This window comes from Amborella trichopoda, chromosome 2, assembly GCF_054954075.1.
Source record: "Amborella trichopoda isolate Santa Cruz 75 chromosome 2, AtrichopodaSantaCruz75HAP2 v2.0, whole genome shotgun sequence".
Classification (NCBI taxonomy): domain Eukaryota; kingdom Viridiplantae; phylum Streptophyta; class Magnoliopsida; order Amborellales; family Amborellaceae; genus Amborella; species Amborella trichopoda.
In genome coordinates, this window is record NC_142337.1 from 68975581 (window position 1) to 69001830 (window position 26250).

Consider the following 26250-nt stretch of genomic DNA (forward strand, 5'->3'; position numbering starts at 1 on the left):
AGCATGCACAATTATATTCAGTGCTCTCTATTGGTTTTATAGAAAGTAAAAGACATGTATTTTAATTAATATAAGGGCAAAAGGTTGTCCAAAATTTTGGATTATAGGTTTCTAAAATCACCAATCAGAAATAAGATGTGTGTGTGTAAAGATACGTACATGAATATTCATGGCCCATTTGATACTAAAGCAAAGCAACCAAACTCATAGCTCAAAGTCAGAGGAAAGACCAGGCTGGAACGAACGAGCAGAAATACATGCCAATCAACACACCCATATAGTGAAACCTTCATCCTCATCCTTCTCCAAAACCTTATTTATATAATCGAGGCAAAATATATTCAAGATGTAATAAACAGAAAAAGAGGCTTCCACAAAGCCACTGGCTTGCTTCGAATGTCAAGAGAACATTAAAATGTGGCTTTTTATAAAGCAATTGCTAATTCATGTTTAATTCCTTCAGTTTCAAATGAGAACCTTGGCAAATTGAGCAAAACATGTGCACAAGAGCAAGCTCTCCATGTTGCAGTAGAGGATCCTTCCATGACTCGCTGATAAATGTATCGATGCCTTCAATTATTGAACGCTAGGAAATAGGAGGTGCAGGTGGGGATAGTTACTCCCTTTATTTGGCATCTTCCATGCAAATGAGCAACTTGTTTTATGTCATCAAAGATGGACATGTCCTCCACTTCTTCCCATGCATGCCAATCAGCAAACAGGTTAGCCCAGATCACTCAGAGTTCAGGAACTTTTAACTCTACAATTGCGTTCACCTCTATAGTATACTTCAGGATGGACTTCGATAAAAGTGATATGCCCTCCATGATGATGAAGGGCGTGAAATGCCAAAACATGCATGTTCCTGATGCATAAAATTCAAGATTAGTTATTTTGCTAGGGGTACATGGAAAAAAAAAGAACTCAAAATTAGGTAATATAATCATATAAATTGTTCACTCAACCATGAGAGTAAGGAGTATTCAAAATTTGAAAATTCCCATGCATATTTGGACAAAATAGGGGACACCTATGCCCAAGTCAAATTGTAAATTGATATCAACAGACCTTATTGATCATGCAAGGAGCAAATGTTCTCGGGATTGTATACAAAGAGACCATCTACTTTTTGTATAAGGGGTCACAATTATTTCTACTCATTGGATGTCAAATGTGTTGCCTTAGGGTGGGTCACAAAGTTTCAAACTTTGAGTTTATCTAATGACACTCCTACAACCACCCAATTTGAAATTTAAGGGACATGAATGATTGTGACCTCCTTGTACAAAAAGTAAACGGTCTCTTTGTATACTTTTTTATTGTTTTATATATGCTTAACTAAAAAACCAAGAAGCAAATGTTCTACATGTAAATGTGCTTAATACTTCTTTCAGGGGTAGCAATAGTTATTTTTCATTTTGTTTGTGCAAATGTGCAGGTGCACGTGTGTGTCGGCGAGTAAGGGAGAGAGAGACAGAGGCTTGCACAATTACAAAGTAATATTAGGAATGTGGATATGGTTGGTATAAAAGTGTTGAAAAAAATATAGATATGAGAGAATGTATAATGAATAGGTGCTTTAATCACATACATAGTAGGATGGAAAGAATACGAGGAAATGGTGATAAATGGTTACAAGATTACTTATAATGGCAAATACCACCAGAGACTACAATACGCAGAATTCCCCAATTTCACGATATGAGCTTTAATCAGTTATTTAGATATTCCTTCAGCCTAAGGGGACCAACAACATAGAATAACAATATTAAATAGTACCTGTACAGCAAGCAACCAAGCCTCATGTAGCAAAGGCTGCTAAGCTGAAAATATGCTTGAAATGCTTGAACAGCCAGACCTCCATTGCTGGCATAACTTGCTGTTCTTTTCATCCATCATGGCATTGTGCCAAACATGAGCATGGCATTGTGCCAAACATGAGCAAGTGCTGCTAGGGTAAATCCCAGCTCCACCACCTACAAAAAATTACATTGATTTAATAAAAGAGATAACTGAGAAACGACCTTGTGTAAAAAAACAAACAACAAATATCTATAATGCAGCTAGCAAAAGACAAACAAACTGTACATAAAGTCTCATTTTCCATATTCAATGGCTATTTATACTTTTGTGGTCCCTGTTCAAAATAATGACTAATCCAAAAGTTTCATACTCACCAATGTTCTATTAGCAGTTTGCCATCATATTATGGGCAGAAATCAAATCCTAAGTCAACTAAAATATTGTCTTGAGATGCAATTCATATCATCTGTGAATCTCTCTCTCTCTCTCTCTCTCTCTCTCTCTCTCTGTCTCTTACAAAGACACAAGAAATAAAAAACAAACAAAAAGAAAGATCTAGTATTAAAAAGTGCTGAACAAACAAATATCAATATGAAATAAACAAACACACAAGAAATAAAAAACTGACAAAAAGAGGCAGAAATATGAACATCTAACCAAATTCAAGGTGAACAGAAACCAAATAGAAAGATCTAGTATTAAAAAGTTCTGAACCTTCTAATAAATCCCAAATGCAATAAATCAACTTGTTCTCCATTAGTCAACCAACCTTCTTTTTTTACTGGAGGAAGTTGACTTTTGTATTGATTGTATAGAGAATTACAAACAAAAATTAGGCAATCCTCAAAGCAGGGTACCCTATACAGGAAACCTTGAGGGTCCGAGAATCTTTGCAATAGATCCAAAAATGAGGTGAGCACTAAGGGGGGTCCAAACTCCCCTAGGGATAGTTGAGACTTGCTCCCTCCCTTGCTAGTGCATCTGCCGCAGCGTTACAATTCCTATGAGTGTGTCTCCAAGAGACTTGGATACTGCTGCAAATGTGGCCAACTTCGACAAAAATATTATCTAGTCTCGAAGGGCAGAGGGCATTGCCAGAAGCCCAAGCGATAGTGTTGCTGGAATACCCTCTACCTACACCTTTCTGCTCCAAAGATGATTAAATCTTCTGAGTCCTCTGAGTAGAGACTTGGCCTCAGCGAATGTCGAGTCCTTGACTCTGATAGGCGAGGCATAAGAATGGAGGATCAGGGCTTCAAAATTCCTAAAACGGCATCCAATGCCTGAGGAGCCCTGGTTGCCTAGAGAGCAGCTATCAAATGGCCCCAGGTTTCATGTGTCCTTCATAAAGAAGCTCGAGGAATCCTGTGGGTACTTAGGTGCAGCAATGCTTGCCAATTTTGGGGAAGATCCGAAAAGGAGAAGACGGAGAAGCTTGGGAGGTTTAGGGCCCAGAATGTGACAAGTGACATCCTTTTTTCAATAAGAGCTGAGGTAGAGGCTCTCTCCTCGCTAAAGATCCTATTATTCTTCTCAATTCAAATGGTCCAAAGAGTGGCTGAGATGGAAGCTCTCCATAGAAGATTTCCTGAATTTTTCCAAGGAGTTCTAAGGCATAAGGAGAAGAGGTGAGGGATCAATTGGGGAATGACCCACAACCACTTGAATAGAAGAAGAAGGTCAGTTCAAAGGGCCAAAGCAGCCTCACAATTTAGAAATAGATGTTGATTGGTTTCTTCAACATTGAGGCACATGGTGCACCTGTTAGGAAAATGTATACCCCTTTGCTGTAGTTGATCGAGTGTCAAAGCCATTTCATAGAGTGCTATCCAAGTAAAAAGCTGGATTTTGAGGGCAAGAAGCACGAAGCCATGGTGGCTATAGAGGGAAAGGCTGAGAGGGGAGGAGAAGGCAAGGACTATAAGCTTCAGTAAAATGAAGCAACTGTGAATAAACCTGATGGAGAGGGCGATCAGACAATCTTGTTATTGCATGTGGGAGAAAAAATATCGAATCGGGCAAGACCGAGAGATTCAAAAACTGGTGAAGCTTGTGGTCAAGTAAGAGTCTCTTGAAATTGTGGTTCCATGATATCGCATTAGGTGGACCAGTAATGCTTTCTGCCATCGAAGAGGAAGGGTTACGGGTTAGACAAAAGAAACTAGCAAGGGAGTAGTAAAGCGGGTGGGGAGGAGGTGAACAAGGAATCGAGTTTCATCGTGTCTATGAGGTCGGTTCGAGTACGGCTAGTCTGAGAGCAAGCTGACTGAAACAAGTAATTGATTCAATTCTCGCCTCATTGTCAGCGGTGAGTGAGGGAGGGAGCGAGGCAAGTTCTAGCCTCTCTTCCCTTGAAAGGAGGCTGAACGACACCTACAAGTATTTGACTTTAGAGAGAGACCATCCAGTACCTTCATTGAGGTTCAATCGGTGAGCCTCTTGATCTGCCATAAAGTTGTGTGTAGCCCCAGTGTCAATCATAGCCTCAGTAGGTTTTCAATTGATAGACACTTCTACATACATAAGCTCTCATGCTTGGGGCTTGACTTTCTTCACTTGCCCCTTTAATGAGCAGCCTTAGAGCCCTCATGAGTTTTTCCAGTCTAACGACTACGACCATAAAGAAAAAGGACATAAAGAAAAGGGGAAATTGTGGCCTTGATAAGGGTTGCTCTGCAGCCTAGTGAAAGGACTCCCCCTTTCCATGGAGCCAGGTGCCACTCGACTTTGTCTATAACCAGGCTCCATAACTGGATTCGAGGAAGGCCAATGCAAGATGGAAGGCTAAGATAGGATGAGGGCATTGGTTCTACAGAACATCCCCATGAGTTAGCGAAGCATTTCACTACGGCTTGGTCAAGGTAGATTCCTGTCATCTTAGTTTTTCTAGGTTCACCCTAAAGCCCGTAGCCAACTTGAAGCATTGGAGGAAGAGCAATAAACAACTAACTTTTTTTAAAATTGCATCACAAAAAAGGAGGGTATCATTGACATATTGGAGGTGGAATATAGAGAGACCCCACCTACCCACTTGGAAACCCTAAATGCGTCCCGAGTTGTACACACGAGATAGTTAGGCACTGAACACCTCAGCCACAATGGCAAGTAGGAAGGGTGAAAGGGTGTCCCCTTGGAAGAGCCCTCTCGAAGCGTGAATGTAACCCTTAGATGTGTCATTAATAGGGTCCAAAAATTGCGGTTTTGAGATACACCCTTGTATCCATCTCAACCATAGAGAGCCAAATGGCATTCTGAACAAAGTCTCATCATCGTAAGCTTTTCATTACCAAGCTTGGGATTTTTGCACCACAGCGGGAATGGATGCACTCGTGTGCTATTAGAGCCCCATCGAGAATCAGACGTTCCTTCACGAAGGTCCCTTGGGACGATAAGATCCCCTGACCAAGGATACGTTTAAGGCGGGAAGCCAGGCCTTTAAGAGAATTTTGTAGGAAGTATGAATCTGACTAATGGGTTTGAAGTCTTTAAGCTCTGTTGCTCCCTCCTTCTTGGGGATCTTGGCAATGAAAGTGGCATTCATCGCCTAATGGATAGTAGCACGGGAGTGAAATTCAAAAAAGAAAGCCAAGATATCAGTCCTAAGGGTATCCCAAAAGACTTTGAAGAGGGCTATGGGGAAGTCCATTGAGGTCTTTAATGGCTTGGAATAATTTGTCCTCCTAAAAAGGGCTTTCCAAGAGGTTACAGATTCGGGAGAATTAGAAGCGAAGGAGTGGTCCACCATTACTGGCCTAGGACTAGAAGGGGAAGAGAAAAACTTGAAAAAATATTCGACAACCGCTGCCTCAATGAGATTGGGATGGTCAACAATCAGGTCCCTCACCTTGAAGTGGGTAATACAGTTCTCCCTTCTTTGACAGTTGGCTATCTTGTGGAAGTAAGTTGTATTTTGGTTGTCAAGCTTGAGCCATCTGACTTTGGCCTGATGAGACCAATAAATTTCTTCTTTCTTTAGGAGGAACTGGTAATCCCGTTTATGGATGGATCGAGAATCCAACTGAAGGGGAGGGAGTTCTAAGTTCTTCAATGGAGTCTCAGTGTTGAATAGACCTCAAAAGGGAGTCTTTTTGGTATCAGAAGTTTCCAAGGAGCTGTGCACTCTATGATTTTAGGAAAACTTTGAGCATTTGAAGCTTTTTTTACAAGATATAACCGGCCCACCCATTCACGAGTGGGGAGAAGGACTCCCAATGGTTAAGGACATGGGAGGGGAAGTTGGGCTCTTAGAGCCAAGACAACTCAAAGAGAAAAGGCTTAGGCCCTCGAGGAAGGGACTGGGTATCTAGCAAGATAGATCTATGATTTGAGGTGGGCTTGGGAAGCACCAAAGAGTGGGTGCTAGGGAACTCATGATCCCACTTGAGAAGGATTAGAAATCTATCTAAATTTGAGAGGTTTGGATTAGCCGAATGACTAGACCAACTGAACTCTGCTCCTTCCAATAGGATGTCTAGAAGAATGTTATGAGACCATCTGGTGAGATTAAAATCACCTCCTACACACCACTTAGAAAAAGGGAGGGTCATCAAAGACTGTAACTCTCTCAAAACGGCCAATTTCGCGTTGTCTTCTTGTGGTCCATAGACCACATTGCATTTCCAATGGAGGGAATCAGTGATCCTAGCTAAGGTCACTATGACAGAGAACTTGCCAATGTGAGAGGCAACTAAGGTGTGTTGAGAAGGGTCCCAAAGGACTCAGATACGGCCAAAAGGTCCTATTGCATCCAGAGCTAACCACTGGTAGGGGAAAGCCCCAAATATTCCGAATTCGGGAGAGGGTGTGGGAAAGAAGTTTGGTTTCCACCAGGCCAAGAAGAGAGGGAGAATACTGTGAAACAAGTTGACGAATATTTTTCCATTTTCCTGCGTGGCCCAAACCGTTATATTCCAAATAAAGATCTTCATTGCAAAGATAAGGGGCGAATGGCACTCATGGTCGAGCGGCGAGAATGCTAAGGAGCCAAGGGAGTGGGGAGGACCTTAGCTGAGGGTTCTCCTTTCTCATACCTTACTGTGACAGAGAGTTGTATAGCTCTTGGGATGCTCTAAAATTGTAGAGGGAGCCTTACCTTTAACATTCTTCGACTTAGATTGGTGTCTAGATTCGCTATCAGCATTGATGAAGGCTTCAAGGGCTTCATGTGGGCCGTTGAACAGGAAGCCCATCATTGAAAGGTTCTTGTGAGGATTGCCTTGGGCTTGGTCGATTTCGTTCATTAAGCTAGAGTCCACAAAGGCCGGTGGCGAAGAGTTTGAGGAATAGGAAGAAGAGGGGTTATCAAAGGGGAGGGAAAGATGTATGGGTCGGGGAGAAGGATACTCTTCACTGAGATTGTACGGTAGCAAAGGATGGAGGGGACCTTCAAAAGGGGAAATGTGAAAAGAATGGCAGCCAGGGGGAGTAGGAGGTTGAGGTGGAATTAAGGGTGAAGAGGAAGGCTGAGAGGTGGAATAGATGGCTAAGGAATGGCTTGAATGAGGGCTTGTGCATGAAGGCATCTGGTGAACAGGTTGGGTAGGCCTCGATATCAAAGCTTAATTAGGTGAGGCAATGGTGGCAACAAGGTTGGGACATGGGGGGAGAGAAGAGGAGGAGATGAATTAGGGGAAAATGGTGAGGTGGACTAATGAGGTTAGGGGAGGGTATACAAAGAGGGGGTGCAGGAGGAAGGGGTTGCAAGCCTAGGATTGCATAGAGAAAGGGTGGAGAGAGAGAGGGGTAAGAGAGCAAGGGTATAGAGGGTATAAGAGCTTGGGCAGAACGAGATAAAGGAGCATTCTGCATGTGAACACGATTGGATGGGTGAAAACGGGGGGAAAGGGGCACAAGATGAGAGGGCACGTGTACACCTTCTATGTCACAGAGGGGTTGAGAAAAGGTAACTGAAGAACAACATTGTCAACAAGTGAAAAAGAGGGAGACTCGGACGGAGGAGACCTGGTATCACGGGATTGGGAACGGAAGCAGCGATCACATGCTCACCAAGAGGGGTGCAACGAAGGACAAGGGATAAGGAGCCATGTGGCAGCTCCTGAAAATAGGAAACTGCGATCGAGAGATTGCTGAGATGCATGCCAAGGGAGGATTGATGGGGCACAATAGAGAAGGAGCCACGTGACTGTTCTATCGGCCTTGGGAAATGGGGTATTGTGGAGCCACCTATCGTTCCATCGACCTTAATGATAGGAAGCTCGAGAGGTGGTGATGGTCCAGGGGCAAAGTTTGCCGCACAATCGAAACTTGGGCGGTGATGGTGATTTCTCTGCTGCCCTCTATGTGAGACCTTAGTCCATCCATCCTGGTGTACCGAGGAACATGATCCAAACAAAGGAGGATAGACGATGGGGAGAGGCGAAGGACCCAGGCCAGGGGAATGTGGAAGAAGAGGCCATTAACTTCAGCCAAATGAAGGGTGGGATAAAGGAAGGGACCACCAATGGATCGAGCTAAACATGCAGCAAGAGTTCCCAATTTTTTTGAAAGTGTCAATGTGCCACTCTTGCATGGGGATGTTGGTGGCCTGGAGCCAAATTGTTTACAAAAAAATGGGTCCCAAGGGCGAGAGATGCCCTATTGAACCGAGAATGGTGTCCCTGCAGGGCACTATTACGGCTGACTACACATGGGAAAGAGAAGAAATTCCCTAGGCAGGTAAGGATTGAGACGGCCCAAAATTCCTTATTCCATTTTTCTAAACCATTGATGTCGTGGGGGTGAAGGGGGGGGGGGGGGGGGGGGGGGGGGGCAAGGTGAATCGACCCACCAAAGAGGACCTCAGGGCCTTCACAATATAGGAAGAATGTGGCCCCCCAATTGGTACGACGAAAGGGGTGAGGGAGCTCTATTATGGATGAGATGAGAGTAGCTATGGTAAAGGGGGGAGGGGAGTGGCTAGAGAGAAAGATGGGTTGGGCGAAAGAAGACGGTGGTCGAGTAGGGGCAGGGCTTAAGTGGAGGAAGGCGGTAGTCGAGGAGGGCTCAGGCAAGGGAGAGGAGGGAAAGCACTCCCATACAGACCCTGTTCTAGGGAATTTTTGACACACTTGCATCCCCGATATGAATATAGGAGGAGCCAGTAGAAACCTAGACCCGCAGGTACCAAAAACGCCCAGGGACTATGAGAGCCCCTGACCAAATAAGCCTAATTTCGGAAGAATTTGAAAAGGTGTCATCTCGACCTCAAAAAGCATGAGAAGGTAGCATTTGATGTCACAAACATGCCCATTAAGTTTTGTCTCGATTCGACAATGATAAAGTAGATCAGAACGATATTTCATATGCAATGTTGCTCTCTTACACGCCCAAAATACTGCATAATTGGAGCTATACTACTGAGGCCTCAGGTGGTTGTCAGACAATGACATTTGAACTCAGAAGGCTCAAAAACCTTAGAATATCAAGTTTCGGCTCATTCGAACCCACTAAAGACCGACTTTCCCAAAATAGGTAGGCCTTACACTATTCATGAGAGGCTTAAAGAACCAGTTTCCATTAATGGAAATTGTGTTTTTCAAAAATGGAATTTCTTCCAAGTGGCATAACTTCTTCATCTTGAACCCAATCGAGACCAAATTTTAGAATGTGGTTAAATTCATCGAGATGCACGTTTCGACATATGGCACGCACAAATTTTAGAATGTGGGAAGGTGACGCAGAGAGGTTATTAAATTATCTTGCCTTCCCCTTTTGCTTTTCCTCTTCTTCTCTTCTTATCTCGTCTCACTCCTTCGAAGGGGCTGTGCTCATGGTTAAATCTCTCCCATGAGGTCTATCACCTTTGACTCGCCCCGGAGTGCCTTTGCTTTCTCCTCTTATTCTTTCTTCACCCCTCATCACTCTACTTTTATTTTAAAGTCACTCTTAGGAGGCTCTTCTGAGGCGCATTCTGATCGGGCTTGACCCACCAACATATTGTCTTGTGAATCCCCTAGGGTATCTGAATCTCGTGCTCCATGCCTTTTCCGTGCCTCCGGTAATACCTCCTGGGGGAGGTGACGTCATAAGATTGCCCAATTTTCCTTCATTTTCTTCCGTGCTTCCTGTATAACCTCCTGAGGGGGTAAAAGATGCCTAAGGATGGGCTTGACAGAGGGCTTTTGCATGAAACCATCTGGTGAACAAGCTGGGTAGAGTTCAACATCAACGCTTGATTAGGCAAGGCAATAGTGTCACCACGGTTACGAGATGGGAAGAGAGAAGAGGAGGAGATGAATTTGGAGGAAAATGGTGAGGTGGAATAATGAGGCTAGGGGAGGGCATATCGAGCGGGGGTGCACGAGGGAGGGGTTGCCAGCCTGGGATGGCATTGAGAGAGGGTGGAGAGAGAGAGGGCAAAGAAATCGAGGGTAGAGAGAGTATAGGAGCTTAGGAAGAACGAGATGAAGGAGCAGTTTGCATGTGAACACTCGCACCAACATGATTGGATGGGCGAAAATGAGGGGAAAGGGGCACGACAGGAGAGGGCATGCGTCCACCATCCGTGTAGAGGAGGGGCTGAGAAAAGGTAACTGAGGAAATAGTATGGTCAGCAAGTGGAAAGAAGGAAAGGGATGTGCGCTGGACAGTTGCTTGCTACTTCCTAAGACCGGAGGGAGACCTAAAGGGAGGACACCTAGTGTCACGGAATTGGAAAGAGAAGCGGCGATCACATCCTCACAAGGAGGGTTAGATGAAGGACAAGGGACGAGGAGCTATGTGGCATCTCCTGAAAAGAGGAAACTAAGATCAAGAGATCGTTGAGATGCACACTAGGGGAGGATCGATGGGAGGACAATCGAGAAAGAGCCACATGGTTTTTCTAGATGGATAGATAGAGCCACCTGCTTTAAGGCCAGGGATGACTTGTCTTGGGAAATGGGGTTTATGAAGCCACCAATCGTCCCATCGACCTTAATGATGGGAAGCTTGATAGGTAGTGAAGCTCTTGGGGTACCAGTTTGCTTAGTGCCAACTTTGTGAGCCGCTTGATCGAAACTTGGATGCTGATGGCCATTTCTCGACTGCCCTCTATGCGAGACTTTGGTCCATCCATCCTCGTGTACCGAGGAACGTGATCCAAACAAAGGAGGTTGAGGTCTTTAAGAAGGCGGGACGATGGGGGAGAGGTGGAGGACCAAGCCAGGGGAGTGTTGAAGAAGAGGCCATCAACTTCAACCAAATGGAGGGTGGGATGAGGGAAGGGGCCAACGATTCCATGAGAAGTTGGATTGATCCAAGAGGAAGGGTGCCTGATGACAGCTAGTAGGCCAAGCTAAATGCACCGCAAGAGTCCCCAATTTTTTTGAAGGTGCCGATGTGCCACACTAGCATGGGGATGTTGGTGGCCTAGAACCAAATTGTTTGCAGAACGGCTCCCAGGTTCTAATTCCAGGCAGAAAGGGCAAGAGATGCCTCATCGAACAGAGAATGGTGTCCTTTTAGGGCACAATTACAGCTGACTTCGGATGGGAAAGAGAAAAGAAGTTGTTCAAGTAGGTTAGGTCTGAGACAACCCAAACTTCCCTATTCCATTTCTCAATACCTTTGATGTCGTGCCTAGCGGTGGTGTATTGACCTACCGAAGAGGACCTCAAAGCCTTCACAATATGGGAAGCGTGTGGCCCCCCAATTGAAATGGCGAATGGGGCGAGGGCGCTCCATTATGGATGAGGTTGGTGTCACTATGATAAGGAGGGGGGGAGTGGTTATAGAGGAAGAGGGTTGGGCTAAGGAAGGCGGTGGTCGAGTAGGTGTCAGGGATTGGGCGGAGGAAGGCGGTGGACGAGGAGGGCCCAGGCGAGGGAGAAGAGGGAAAGCACTCTCAGACGTACCCAAGTTCATTGAATAACTCTCTCTATGTATTTTTAATTATCTCTAATATGGTCAACCAACGTTCTTCCTCAATAACTGGTGATACATAAAAAAAATTATTCAGCAGTCAACCAACCTTCTTCCTCTCAATCATTGGTGGTACCTACAAAAATGAGGTGAGCGCTAAGGGGGGTCCAAATTCCGCTGGGGATAGTTTAGGCTAGCTCCCTCCCTTGCTAGTGCATCTGCCGCAACGTTACAATTCCTACGAGTGTGTCTCCAAGAGACTTGGATACTGCTACAGATGTGGCCAATTTCGACAAAAATGTTATCTAGAGTCCAAGGGCAAGGGGCATTGCAAGAAGCCCAAGCGATAGTGTTGCTGGAATACCCTCAACCTACACCTTTGTGCTCAAAAGATGATTAAATCTTTTGAGTCCTTTGAGTAGAGACTTGGCCTCTGCGAATGTGGAATCCTCAACTGCGATAGGCAGAGCATAAGAAAGGAGGATCAGGCATTCATAATCCCTAAACAGGCGTCCATTACTTGAGGGGCCCAAGTTGCCTAGAGAGCAGCCATCAGATGACACCAGAACAGATGGCCCCAGGTTCCGGTGTCCTCCATAAAGAAGCTTGAGGAACTTAGGTGCAGCAATGCTTGCAAATTTTGGTGAAGATCAGAAAAGGAGAAGATGGAGAAGCTTGTGGAATCCTGTGGGTACTTAGGTGCAGCAATGCTTGCCAATTTTCGTGAAGATCTGAAAAGGAGAAGATGGAGAAGCTTAGGAGGGTTAGGGCTCAGAATGTGACTGGTGACCTTCTTTTTTTGATAAGAGCTGAGGCAGAGGCTCTCTCCCCACTAAAGATCCTATTATTCCTCTCAATCGAAATGGTTCAAAGAGTCGTTGAGATGGAAGCTCTCCATAGAAGATTTCCTAAAGTTTTCCAAGAAGTTCTAAGGCATAAGGAGAAGAGGTGAGGGATCTACTAGGGAATGACCCACAACCACTTGAATAGAAGAAGAAAATCGGTCCAAAGGGCCATAACAACCTTGCAATTTAGAAATAGATGTTGATTGGTTTCTTCAGCTTTGAGGCACATGGTGAATCTGTTAGGCAAAGGCATACCCCTTCGCTATAGTAGATCGAGTGTCAAAGCCCTTTCGTGGAGTGCTATCTCAGTAAAAAGCTGGATTTTTGGAGCATAAAGGGCACCAAGCGTTGGTGGCTATAGAGGGAAAGGCTGAGAGGGGAGGAGAAGGCAAGGAGTATAAGCTTCAATAAAATGAAGCAACTATGAATGAACCTGAAGGGTAGGGGGATCAGGCAATCTTGTCATTGCCTGTGGGAGAAAAAATATCGAATCGACCAAGATCGAGAGATTAAAAAAGTGGTGAATCTTGTGGTCAACTAAGAGTCTCCTGAAATTTGGGTTCCAAGATCTCGCATTAGGTGCACCAGTAATGTTGTCTGCCCCTGAAGAAAAAGGGTACGGGCCAGACAAAAGAAACTAGCAAGGGAGTAGGAAAGCGAGTGGGGAGTAGGTGAACAAGGAATCAAGTTTCATCATGTCTATGAGGTCGGTTCGTGTATGGCTAGTTTGAGAGCAAGCTGACTGAAACAAGTAATTGATTCAATTCTCGCTTCGTTGTCAGGGGCAAGTGAGGGAGGGAGCACAGCAAGTTCAGGCCTCCTTTCCTTTGAAAGGAGGCTGAACGACGCCCACAAGTACTTGATTTTAGTGAGAGACCATCCAGTACCTTCCCTAAGGTTCAGCCGACGTGCCTCTTGATCTGCCACAAAGTTGTGTGTAGCTCTAGTTTCTATCATAGCTTTAATAGGTTTTCTATTGATAGACACTTCCACAAGCTCTCGTGCTTGGGGCTTGACTTCTTTCACTTACCCCTTCAATGCATTAAGCAGCCTTAGAGCCCTCATGAGTTTTTCCGGTCTGGCGACTGCGACCGTTGGCATAAAGAAAAAGGAAATAAAGAAAAGGGAAATGCTGGAAATTGTGGCCTTGATAAGGTCACTCTGCAGCTTGGTGAAAGGACTCTCCCTTAACTGGATTCTCGAAAGGCCATTGCAAAATGGAAGGCTAAGACAAGATGAGGGCATTGGCTCTATAGCACATCCCCATGAGTCAGCGAAGCATTTGACTCTGGCTTTGTCAAGGCAGATTCTTGTCATCTTAGTTTTTTCTAGGTTCACCCTAAGGCCCATAGCCAACTTGAAGCATTGGAGGAAGAGCAATAAATACCTAACTTCTTTAAACAATGCATCGCAAAAGAAGAGGGTATCATCGACATAATGGAGATGGAATATCGAGAGACCCGACGTAGCCACTTGGAAACCCGAAATGCGTGTGCATTACACATAAGATAGTGAGGCACTGAACACCTCAGCCACTACGGTAAATAGTAAGGGTGAAAGGGGGTCCTCCTGGCGGAGCCCTCTCGAAGCATGAAAGTAACCCTTACATGTGCCATTAATAAGGTCTGAAAATTAGGGTTTTAAAATACACCCTTGGATCCATCTCCACCAAATGGCATTTTGGACAAAGTCTCATCAAGAATTTCCTAGTCCACATGATCACAAGATTTTTGATTACCAAGCCTGGGATTTTTGCACTACAACGGGAATGTATGCATTCGTGTGCTATTAGAGCCACATCGAGAATCTGGCGTTCCTTCACAAAGGTCCCTTGGGATGATAAGATCACCTGACCAAGGACACGTTTAAGGTAGGAAGCCAAGCCCTCAAGAGAATTTTGTAGGAAGTATTAATCAGACTAATGGGTCTAAAGTCTTTAAGCTCTTCTGCGCATTCTTGAGGATCTTGGCAATAAAAGTGACATTCATCGCCTTATTGATAGTGGCTCGAAATTCAAAAAAAAAAAGCCATGATATCAGTCCTAAGGGTATCCTAACAGACTTCAAAGAGGGCTATGGGGAAGCGGTCAGGGCTGGGGGCCCGGTCTCCATTGAGATCTTTAATGGTCTGGAGTACCTTGTCCTCTTAAAAAGAGCTTTCTAAAGAGGCTGTAGATAATGGAGAAATAGAAGAGATGGAGAGGTCCGCAATTACTGGACTAGGACCAGAAGGGAAAGAGAAAAGTTTGGAAAAATATTCGACATCTGCTGCCTCAATGAGATTGGGATAGTCAACAATCTGGTCCCCCACCTTGAAGTGGGTAATAGAGTTCTCCCTTCTTCAACAGTTGGCTATCTTGTGGAAGTAAGTTGTATTTTGGTTGCCAAGCTTGAGCCATTTGACTTTGGCCCGTTGAGCCCAATAAATTTCTTCTTTCTTTAGGAGGCATTGGTAATCATGTTTGTGGATGGATCAAGAATCCAGCTCAAAAGGGGAGAGATGTCTAAGTTCTTCAATGAAGTCTTAGTGTTGAATAGACCTCAAATTGGAGTCTTTTTGGTATCATAAGTTTCCTGGGAGCTGTGAGGTCCATGATTTCAGGAAAACTTCGAGCATTTGAAGCTTTTTCTACAAGATAAAACCGGCCAACCCATTCACAAGGGGGGAGAAGGACTCCCAATGGTTACAGATAGGAGAGGGGAAGCCGGGCTCTTAGAGCCAAGCTCAAAGCGAAAAGGCTTAGGCCCTCGAGGAAGGGACTGAGTATCCAGTAGGATAGGTCTATGATTTGAGGCGTGCTTGGGAAGTACCAGAGAGCAGGTGCCAGGGAACTCATGATCCCACTTGAGAGGGGTTAGAAATCTATCTAATTTTGAGAGGCTTGGATTAGCCTAATGATTAGACCAACTGAACTCCGCTCCTTCCAACAGGATGTCTAGAAGACTGTTATGAGCTAAGAAATCAGATAACTGTACCATTGAAGGGGTAGTTTTGCGGTGGGAATTACTTTGTGAGACCATCTGGTGATATTAAAATCACCTCCTACGCACCACCAAGAAAAAGGGAGGGTCATCAAAGACTGTAACTCTCTCAAAACGACCAATTTCTCATTGTCTTCTTGTGGTCCATAGACCACAATGCACTTCCAATGGAGGAAATCAGTGATCCTAGCTAGGGTCACTATGACAGAGAACTTGCCAATGTGAGTGGCAACTAAGGCATGTTGAGATGGGTCTCAGAGCACCCAGATACCTTCAGAAGGTCCGATTGCATTCAGAACTAACCACTGGTAGGGGCAAACCCCAAATATTTCGAATTTGGGAGAGTGGGGGAAGGAATCTTGGTTTCCACCAAACCAAGAAGAGAGGAAGAATACTGTGAAACAAATTGACGCATATTTTGTCATTTTCCTAGGTGGTCCAAACCCTTATATAAAAACCTTCATAGCAACGATAAGGGGCGTATGACACTCAGGGTCGAGCGGCGAGAAGGGAGGACCTTAGCTGAGGGTTCTCCTTTCTCGTACCTTACTTTGAAAGAGAGTTGGATAGCTCTCGGGATGCTCTTAAATTGGTTGCAGGAGCCTTACCTTTGACATTCTTCGACTTATACTGGCATCTAGATTCGTTATCAGCATTGATGAAGACTTCAAGGGCTTCATGTGGGCCGTTGAACAGGATGCCCATCACCTAAAGGATCTCGTGAGGATTGCCTTGGGCTTGGTTGATTGTGTTCGCAAAGCTAGAGTCCACGAAGGCCGGTGAAGAAGATTTTGAGGAATAGGAAGAATAGGGATTGCCTCCCAACAACACCAGAATGGAAATTCTTCCTTATTAAATGGGATTGCATTCGCATCAAATGCATCGAGGAGAATGGTAAAGGGAGACAACAACAAACAGGTTCTTACCTTTTCAAGAAACTTCAGTTCAATTCTCCTTTCCCATTTCGCATCAAATTCCAGCCTGTGAGTAGCTCAATCATGGTATTGCTTTGATACTAAAAGAAAAGAAAAGAAAGTATCCAAAGATGGATAGATATCTAGAGAAAATGGTGGTGGTGGTTACCTGAGCACTGCTTGAGCCTTTTCAATAGCTACATGAAGTGGAGAGGTTCAGTTATCCAGCGCAACAACTCGTCTACTTCGCTTCTCCTTTCCTCTCTCAATCAAATTCTTAACAGATATCCAGAGGAAAATGGCTGTGGTGGTTACCTGAGCTCTGCCTTTTCAATGGCTGCATGATGTGGATAGGTTAGGTTATCTAGCGCAATAACTCTGCTATCAACATCGTCTTCCGCTCCCAATGTTTCTAACTCTAAACATATAAGCAAGACACCCACCCATCCTAACAGCATCATCACATGGATGAAAAAATATATATATATATATATATATATATATATATATATATATATATATATATATATATATATATATATATATATATATATATATATATATATATATATATATATATATATATATATATATATATATATATATATATATATATATATATATATATATATATATATATATATAACATATTTCAAGAACATGTACATGCTAAGGGGGAAAACAAACTCATGATTCAAATGCGCAATTGAACTAACTCTAGCATAACACAAGCCTTTCAACCACATTAAGGAGCTCCATTAAAATACTTTGTACCTTTTTTGATAGATAACAAAATTTCTATGTATAAAAAGGATCAAAGAACACAAAAATACAAAAGCAGATGACATGGGTCAAGAGTTGCCCCTGAGCCAGAAATCATCATCTTGAAGACCAGCTGGTCTCCCTCTGCCTCCACAAAGATACCTAGAGACATATTTTCAATTTTATTTTTCTTATTTGGGAGATGACAGTAAGCTGAAGGGTGGCTACATCGAGCAGCATGAGTAAGGACATACGTCAGGCAGCAGAAAGGCTGAAAATTGAAGCGCATCGATGATTCTTTAGAAATTAAACAGTGCCCTTATCAGAGTTACACAGATGTACATTCAAACTTTGCACAGATATGCCCCTTATCCTCTTGATTGATGATCAGTTAGAGAGAGAACCACTGCACCTTTTCCTTTCCACTTGTTCCTTCTTCCATTTGTATTTCTGTTACAGTCTCTTTATTTTCTCTCTCTCTCACTGAAAGAATGCAAATCTTTATCTCTCTAACTATTTACAAATGTATTTCTCTTTCTCTCACTAAAAAACAGTGCACAACATAAGTCAGTATGAAGAAAAGTCGGAGCATGGAAGCAAACAGAAGTCCAATCCAGTACCTCAAAGGAGATCATATATCCTTCAATCCCGGCAATGCAATCATTTATAGGGGGCAAACGGTCCAAAATATGGGCATTGGATAGTGCTTTCTATGCAGTAAGTCTGACTGGCACTTTCTACTGTACGGTGGAGATATATACCTAATTGCTGGCCAAAGGGTACATCACCATAGGATACAGCACTGAATTGCTCAATGGGGATCTCAATAAATAAGCCATAACTTTCATGGACCTCTTTTACGAAGTAAAGGATTTCTCTGCTATATACACCAGAGGATTTTTCATTTTTAGGAACGACTTCAGGTTTTCTTTGTCTCAGTTTGTCCAGACGTTGCCCCATACATGTCCTGTAAAGTTTTGAAAGTGTCTCTGGTTTGCTTCTCTTCAAGAATGTCATTTCTTTTGAGGAAAACCATGGACAGTGCATGTAATTTCCAAACCAAAGGAACATGTAAAATTGGTGAAGTTGGATTTTCAAGCATAATGCAGACATAGCTAAAGAAATGGCCACTTCTGGCAACATCTATACTCTCAGTGGCATCGACAGTTGCCAAACGACTCAGGAAGTGGCAATCTTTGGTTTCCCCCCTCTATTTGCAATGTGATATACTGCATATTTCCAGCTAAACTACTTGGGGCATCAACAGTTTCTTCATAAATTTTATCCAAATTACGAAACTTTAGTTTGGTTTTTTCTAGGGTTGCTTTTGTTGTCCACTGCATTGTGTGCTCTACTTATGTAATTTTGTGATGGATTTCTTTCATTCTCATTATTGTGGTTGTATTTATCTAAAAGCAATTTTGTGATGGATTACTTTCATTCTAATTCTTGTGGTTGTATTTATCTAAAAGCAAAAACTTTACTAAGAGCCTAAAAGAAATGAAAACAGGAGGTCAAGCAACTCAAATTCCTCCCGCATCAGATACACCTTTATTAAAGAGTGAGCCCAAGGAAGTGGTGGAGGTCAGGATGCTAGCATATGCCCTTTTGCTCCTTTCTTTTCTGGCCAGGCATTTTCGCTCTCTCTCTTGAATATCAGAGTTACACAGATGTAGGCAAACGAAAGCAAACCCCTTATCCTCTTAATTGACGATCAATTAGAAAGAGAACTACCGCATCTTTTCCTTTTCCACTTGTTCCTTCTTCCATGTGTTTTTTTACAATCTCTTTATGTTCTCCGTCTCTCTGAAAGATGCAAATCTTTCTCTCTCTAACTGGTACAAATGTACTTCTCTTTCTCTCAAAAATTGAAGCAGCTGCCATTCCATGTATTTATTATCATAGTGGTCAAGCAACAGACCACAATCATTTTCTCATGACACAAAACCTAAAGCAGTGAAGAAGTTTCTCAAAATCCCAATCCTCAAACTAATCTCCCACTTTACACAGGTACACAGAGCGGAAGAAAAGGTGAACGTGATTGGTTCCGCCCCCCCGCCCTTTTTTTTAAAAAAAATAAAAACAGAGGTTGTGGATGAACTGGCTGGCTTGGTTGGCGCGGTTCAGCTGATATCGGCTCGGCTCGGCTGATATCAGCTCGGCTCGGCTCGGCTGATATCAGCTCGGCTCAGCTGGTATCGACTCGGCTCTGCCTATATTATTTGGCTCAGCTCAGCTTCATTACAAATTTATTACGCGAAGTCGGCTGAGCGGAGCTGAATCTGGCCGAGCTAAGCCTAATATAGCTGAACCGAGCTGAATCTAGTCGAGCCGAGCTGATTTTAGCCGAATTTAGCTGAGCCGAGCCGATATTCATCATCAATGGCTGAACCGAGTGGATAAAAATTCTGTAAAAATTAGAAGAAAAAATATATTAATATTTAGCATCAGAAAAGCTATCAATAAAAATATAGAAAACAATTTAGATATCATAAAAAATAATTTTTTTTAGAAGCTCAATTTTTTAACTCTTTTCTTGGCTCTCACGTAGTTTCTCTCTCTAAAACCCTCAGTTTCAATCTCCTCCTCCTGGATGCTCTATTATTGATCATAGTTGAGACTTGCTCCCTCCCTTGTTAGTGCATCTGCCGCAGCGTTACAATTCCTATGAGTGTATCTCCAAGAGACTTGGATACCGCAGCAAATGTGGCCAATTCAACAAAAATGTTATCTAGTCTCCAAGGGCAGAGGGCATTGCCAGAATCCCTAGCGAAAGTGTTGCTGGAATACCCTCTACCTACACCTTTCTGCTCCAAAGATGATTAAATCTTATGAGTCCTCTGAGTAGAGACTTGGCCTCAGCGAATGTGGAGTCCTTGACTCTGATAGGCATGAGGATCAGGGCTTCAAAATTCCTAAACGGGTATCCAATGCCTGAGGAGCGCTGGTTGCCTAGAGAGCAGCTATCAAATGGCCCCAAGTTCCGGTGTCCTTCATAAAGAAGCTTGAGGAATCCTGTGGGTACTTAGGTGCAGCAATGCTTGACAATTTTGGTGAAGATCCGAAAAGGAGAAGATGGAGAAGCTTGGGAGGTTTAGGGCCCAGAATGTGACCAGTGACCTCCTTTTTTCAATAAGAGCTGAGGTAGAGGCTCTCTCCTCACTAAAGATCCTATTGTTCTTCTCAATTCAAATGGTCCAAAGAGTGGCTGAGATGGAAGCTCTCCATAGAAGATTTCCTGAAGTTTTCCAAGGAGTTCTAAAGCATAAGGAGAAGAGGTGAGGGATCAATTGGGGAATGACCCACGGCCACTTGAATAGAAGAAGAAGGTCGGTTCAAAGGGCCAAGGCAACCTCACAATTTAGAAATAGATGTTGATTGGTTTCTTCAGCATTTAGGCACATGGTGCACCTGTTAGGAAACTGTATACCCCTTTGCTGTAGTTGATTGAGAGTCAAAGCCCTTTCATAGCATGCTATCCAAGTAAAAAGCTGGATTTTGAGGGCAAGGAGCACCAAGCCATGGTGGCCACAGAGGGAAAGGCTGAGAGGGGAGGAGAAGGCAGGGACTATAAGCTTCAGTAAAATGAAGCAACTGTGAATAAACCTGATGGAGAGGGCGATCAGACAATCTTGTTATTGCATGTGGGAGAAAAAATATCGAATTGGGCAAGACTGAGAGATTCAAAAACTGGCCTTATGTCTAGGTGTTGAGCCTTGGTCAAGCATATATTATGTTATGCGCTCTTCTGGTTTTTGCCTAGGCTTCCCAAATTTGTGAGACAAGTTCTTGGACTTAGATCCCGTGTGTCATTGGTGGAGGAGACCCGGTGTGGGGTGTACTAAGTCCTTGGGGGTAACCTGAAGCAACGTATAAGGTATTCTCTTAGTTTATGTTCTTTCGATTCTATTGCATTTTTATTTCCAGATCTGTATTTCGAATATATTTTAATATTAATGGCAAGCAAGTGAGAGTACTTGGCAATTTTATTTGGTTCATATTGTATTCAGAGACTTGTGAGTGATTCCGGTGGCAATACAAAAAGAAAAAATAGAAAAATTTTAATAGGTAGTGACTTGCCCGGTCACATTGTCCACCTTTCAAGAGGGATGTGCCAAAGTACCACTGCTCCATCAAGGCTTGGGCTGGTGACCAGCTAAGTCCAAATAACTATGGATCATGTCCAACATAGGGGTTTCTTGGTAAACAAATGTAATATCGTAGAGGAAGAAGAGGTGGGTGTCTCATGTTGTTGTTAGCATGTACAACTGCACAATATGATAAAAAAATGTCAGTCTAGTTTTTTTTTTCTGTTTTTTGAATTACAACTTGTACATGCATTTCCATTACGTCACATGGATGGAGATGAATGTGATAGAGCAAGCGAGGGCAAAAAACGTTGTGCTGCACTTTCTTAGTGACAGTATGGAGTGTTTCAAAGAATCGAAATGGTGAAAAGAAATCCAAGCTGGATCAAGACCTCGTGAAGAACTAGTCAAACCCTTGACCCAAAAAAAAATAATGAAAAATCAAAGGACCAAAGCTCGTGAAGAACTAGTTAAACCCTTGACTCTAAAACAATCGCAGATCTTCAACGTTTGAGACCCAAGCCTCAAGAGAGATTGGATTCACCACCAACCACGGAGAAAATAATGAAATGATCAAGCTGAATTTTTGTTGGAGCTGCAAAGAGAAGCAGTAGACTTGCAGGTTTTTGGGATATCACATGAAACAAACAAGGAGACAATTAAAAGATCTAGGCAATACTTTTGGTATTGAGGGCTCTTTAGTAGAAATAATATAGCCTTGTATGGATTGAGAAGCCTAAATAGAACTTTGATGATTGTTATTATCTAAAGTGATTAACTAAATGTGATTTGTTGGCTTAGAGGGCAATCTCTAGATCATATTGGAATACATTGGTTTATTTAGTAGAAGTACAGACTCATTGTTCAATATGTATTTATTGAATATTTACAACCATCCTGGAAAGGAAAAACAATAACAAATTGACTAAAATGTGGGCATGTAGGGCTCCGGCAAAGGGATTATAGGTAACCACAGTTACCCATCCCTTTTAATGATGTGTCTATTAAAACAAAAAAAAAACCAAGAACATTTTTTAAGTATTTAAAAACCAAGAAAACAGTGGTAAGATAGGAGTAACTGCAAATGAGCCATCAGTTTTATAAAGTTCGATACTGCCACTATCATCTAGAAAAATTGGAAAGCCATCAATAGTTTTAAAAGAACTAAAAAGAACTAACAAAACCAAGACCAGTTCTCCATAACTTGTTAAATACATTTTTCAGAAGGTAAATACAGTGGCAGATGAGTTGGCCAACTCAGAATCGGATGCATATAGGAATAAGTCCCAGCTATATGAAACAATCGTTCGTAGTCCTTTTTTCTCAATGAAGAAACATTCCTTATAGTCAACTATCTTAATTAACAAAAAATAAAAAATAAAAATAAAAAACCACTAAATGGCAGAGGCTTGTCAATTGTAAAAGGTACAATTCCTGAAAGTTCACAGATATGTAGCCAGACTAGAAACTTAACAAATACTACCCTGAAATTGATAGATACCACCCTTATGTTTCCAAACCAACCAAATTCTGAATGACGATTGCATTTGATTTAGATAGAAAACAAGGAAGAATAAAGGTTCCATCTCCCATCTCAGAAAATTATATATCCTCTTAATAACAGTGAGCCCTATATTTGCACAAGTTCACATGTTGATGCTCCATTTCTCATTGCATGCCAGAAAAGTAATATTAAAAGAGAATATATCCTAAGGTAAATATGCATTACTGAGAAAGCTTCATGCATCTCCTAGTTTTATGTTTCATCTTCTTCCAAAAGACTTGACTATTTTCACTTTAGACTCCCTTGTCTAAGATGATAAGCCTTCTAACACATATTGACGTCCAGCAGTAAGCCACACTCATGAGCATGCATATAACCCTACACATCCCACGGCAACAAATGTTCATAACCTCACATGATTTGGTCCAGCAATACCAGGGTTAGTGCATTAGAATATTGAAGCATACAAGGTATCCATTCAGTTTAAACACTAAATATTAACTGCAACTCATCTTCATTTCACAGGGAACGCAAGGAGACAAGAACTTACCCCAATCCTCCATCATCACCGTAAAATTTGTTACATTATTTCATGAATCAAAAGTTTCAAAATCACTTGAGCAGCTGCGAAACAAGGTGAGGTCCTGCAAGCCTAGCGGGATATCTTGAAAACTTCTCTTGCAGTTATCAAACCACGCAAACTTGATTTCCTTTTGGGTTAGGCGGGTTAAGGGAAGTGTTATCTTCAAGAATCCCTCCACTAGGGATCTGCAAACTTCAGATACATTCATTGGTCTCTCCCATTTAAGCACAACCTCAATCTTGCAAGGATCAACTGTTATCCCATCTTTGGAAACAATAGGCCCAAGGAAAGCCACGCTTGGAAGCCATAATCACTTTGTTAGCTGAATTTGATAGTCCAATTATGAACCCATGTGAGAGGTTGTGGGTCATGGCAACTATTGGGTTTATTTGAGAAGTTGCAGTGAGATACGGTCTCTAGAGAGGATGAGTCCTCAGTATATTTGTCGTAATCCTAACTCTATGGATCCTTCACATCAATTCTTCTTAGATATGTTAATTATTTTTTAGATAATTAAAATAAATTTTTAGACCTCTCTAGGTATCTTATTTTATGAGAAATGATTTTTAACTAAAAAAAAATCAATTTTATGGATTTATTTTAATCAGAGAGAGAAATAAAATATTTTGAGATTTTATAAAATTATTTTATTATTTAAAATTATGCTTAAAATATTTGGGGCCTATTGGGGTACATTGGGCCCACCATATTATGGGACGTAGGACCCACATGGCCACCCTATGGGTGGTGCGCCCCACCTCTTCCAAACTTTCCTAAATTGAAAGACAACAATTATGCAATATGTTGACTTGATATTTTAGGAAACCTTGTGTGCAGAGAGTTTGATTGATTTCAAAATAGGGAGGTCTAAAAAATTAATTTTGATTGATTTCAAAATAAGAAGATATAAAGAAATTAATTGGGATTGATTTATTACTTTCTCTACACAATATTTGATGGGAATGGAGTTATGGAAACAGAGGGATAGAATGAGATCTCTTCACCCCACATATTTCCAAGATCAAAGGTCAAGATTAAGTCTTACAAAGATGGTAAACCCTAGCCTTTAATATCATAGAGGAAGAAGAGGTGGGAGTCTCATGTTGTTGTTAGCATGTACAGCTGCACAATTTGATAAAAAATGTCAGTCTAGTTTTTTTTTTAATTACAACTAGTACATGCAATTCCATTAAGTCGCATCGATGGAGATGAATGTGATAGAACAAGCGAGGGCAAAAACAGTTGTGCTGCACTTTCTTAGTGACAATATGGAGTCTTTGGAAGAATCGAAATGGTGAAAAAAATCCACGCTGTATCAAGACCTCATGAAGAACTAGTCAAACCTTGACCCAAAAAAAAAAAAGAATGAATGAAAAATCAAAGGACCAAAGCTTGTGAAAAACTAGTTAAACCCTTGACCCAAAAACAGTCGCAGATCTTCAAGGTTTGAGACCCAAGCCTCAAGAGAGATCGAATTCACCACCAACCACGGTGAAAATAATGAAATGATCAAGCTGAATTTTTGTTGGAGTTGCAAAGAGAAGCACTAGAGTTACATGTTTTTGGGATATCACATGAAACAAACAAGGAGACAATTAAACGATCCATGCAATATTTTTGGTATTGAGGGCTCTTTGGTAGAACAAAGAAGAACATTTTTTAAGTAATCAAGAAAACAGTGGTAAGATACGAGTAACTGCCGATGAGCCATCAGTTTTAAAAAGTTTGGTACTGCCACTGTGATCTAGAAAATTTGGAAAGCCATCAATAGTTTTAAAAGAACTAAAAAGAACTAATAGAACCAAGACCAGTTCTCAATAACTTGTTAAATACATTTTTCAAAAGGTAAATATAGTGGTAGATGAGTTGGCTAACTGGGAATCGGAGCATCTAGGAATAAGTCACAGCTATATGAAACCATAGTTCGTAGTCCTTTTTTCTCCATGAAGAAACATTCCTTATAGTCAAGTATCTTTATTAACAAAAAATAATAAAATAAAAAAAAAAATAAAAAACCACTAAATGGCAGAGGCTTGTCAATTATAAAAGGTACAATCCCTAAAAGTTCACAGATATGTTGTTAGTCTAGAAACATAACAAATACTACTCTGAAATTGATAGACACCACCCTTACGTTTCCAAACCAACCCAATTCTGAATGACAATTACATCTGACTTGGATAAAAAACAAGGAAGAATAAAGGTTCTATTTCCCATCTCAAAAAATAACATATCCTCTTAATACCAGTGAGCCCTTATTTGCAAAAGTTCACATGTTGATGCTCCATTTCTCATTCCATGCCAGAAAAGAATTATAAAAAGAGAATACATCCTAAGGTAAATATGCATTACTGAGAAAAGCTTCATGCATCTCCTAGTTTTATGTTTCATCTTCTTCCAAAAGACTTGACTATTTTCACTTTAGACTTCCTTGTTTAAGATGATAAGCCTTCTAACACATATTGACGTCCAGCAGCAAGCCACACTCATGACAATGCATATAACCCTACACATCCCATGGCAACAAATGTTCATAACTTCACATGGTTTGGTCCAGCAATACCATGGTTAGTGCCAGCATATCAAAAAACGCTAAGCGGGTCCTAGGCGGCCTGGGGGGTCCAGGTCGCGCAGTGCCTAGGCGGCCAGTTGAAAAAAAATACCAAATTACCAAATACCATATTCCAAGTTGAAACAAAAAAAGATACATGCCGAGAAGAGAATTTTGATAATCCTTATTGTTAAAACAGTAAACTGTAAAACCATACAAGTGTAGGATATAAAAGTCAACACTCAATACAACAGAAATATACAGAAATTTAGAAAATATACAGTCTAATCATATGCATTAGAGTCGAGGCCATCATCATCAGAGTCATCTTCCTCTTCAACGCTCGTCTTCCTCTGTTTCTTCTGAATCTGCCTTTTCT

At 42.0% G+C, this 26250-nt stretch overlaps 1 protein-coding gene across 34 annotated transcripts in view; it reads right to left on the reverse strand.

Annotated features, from left to right (window-relative positions):
* Positions 1–301: 301 nt before the first annotated feature.
* LOC110007167 (uncharacterized) overlaps positions 302–26250 on the reverse strand; it is a 46610-nt gene continuing 20661 nt past the window's right edge. For 18 of the 34 annotated variants that reach the window (XR_016050675.1, XR_016050678.1, XR_016050698.1 and 15 more), the window contains 2 exons: positions 1780–1967; positions 302–865 (listed from right to left, as the gene is read on the reverse strand). The gene's annotated coding sequence lies outside the window, so the exon portion shown is untranslated. Of the gene's footprint in view, positions 866–1779; positions 1977–16400; positions 16451–16552; positions 16721–21335; positions 21414–26250 lie in introns of those variants that run through there. The other 16 variants (XR_016050699.1, XR_016050685.1, XR_016050694.1 and 13 more) reach the window with 4 other exon arrangements.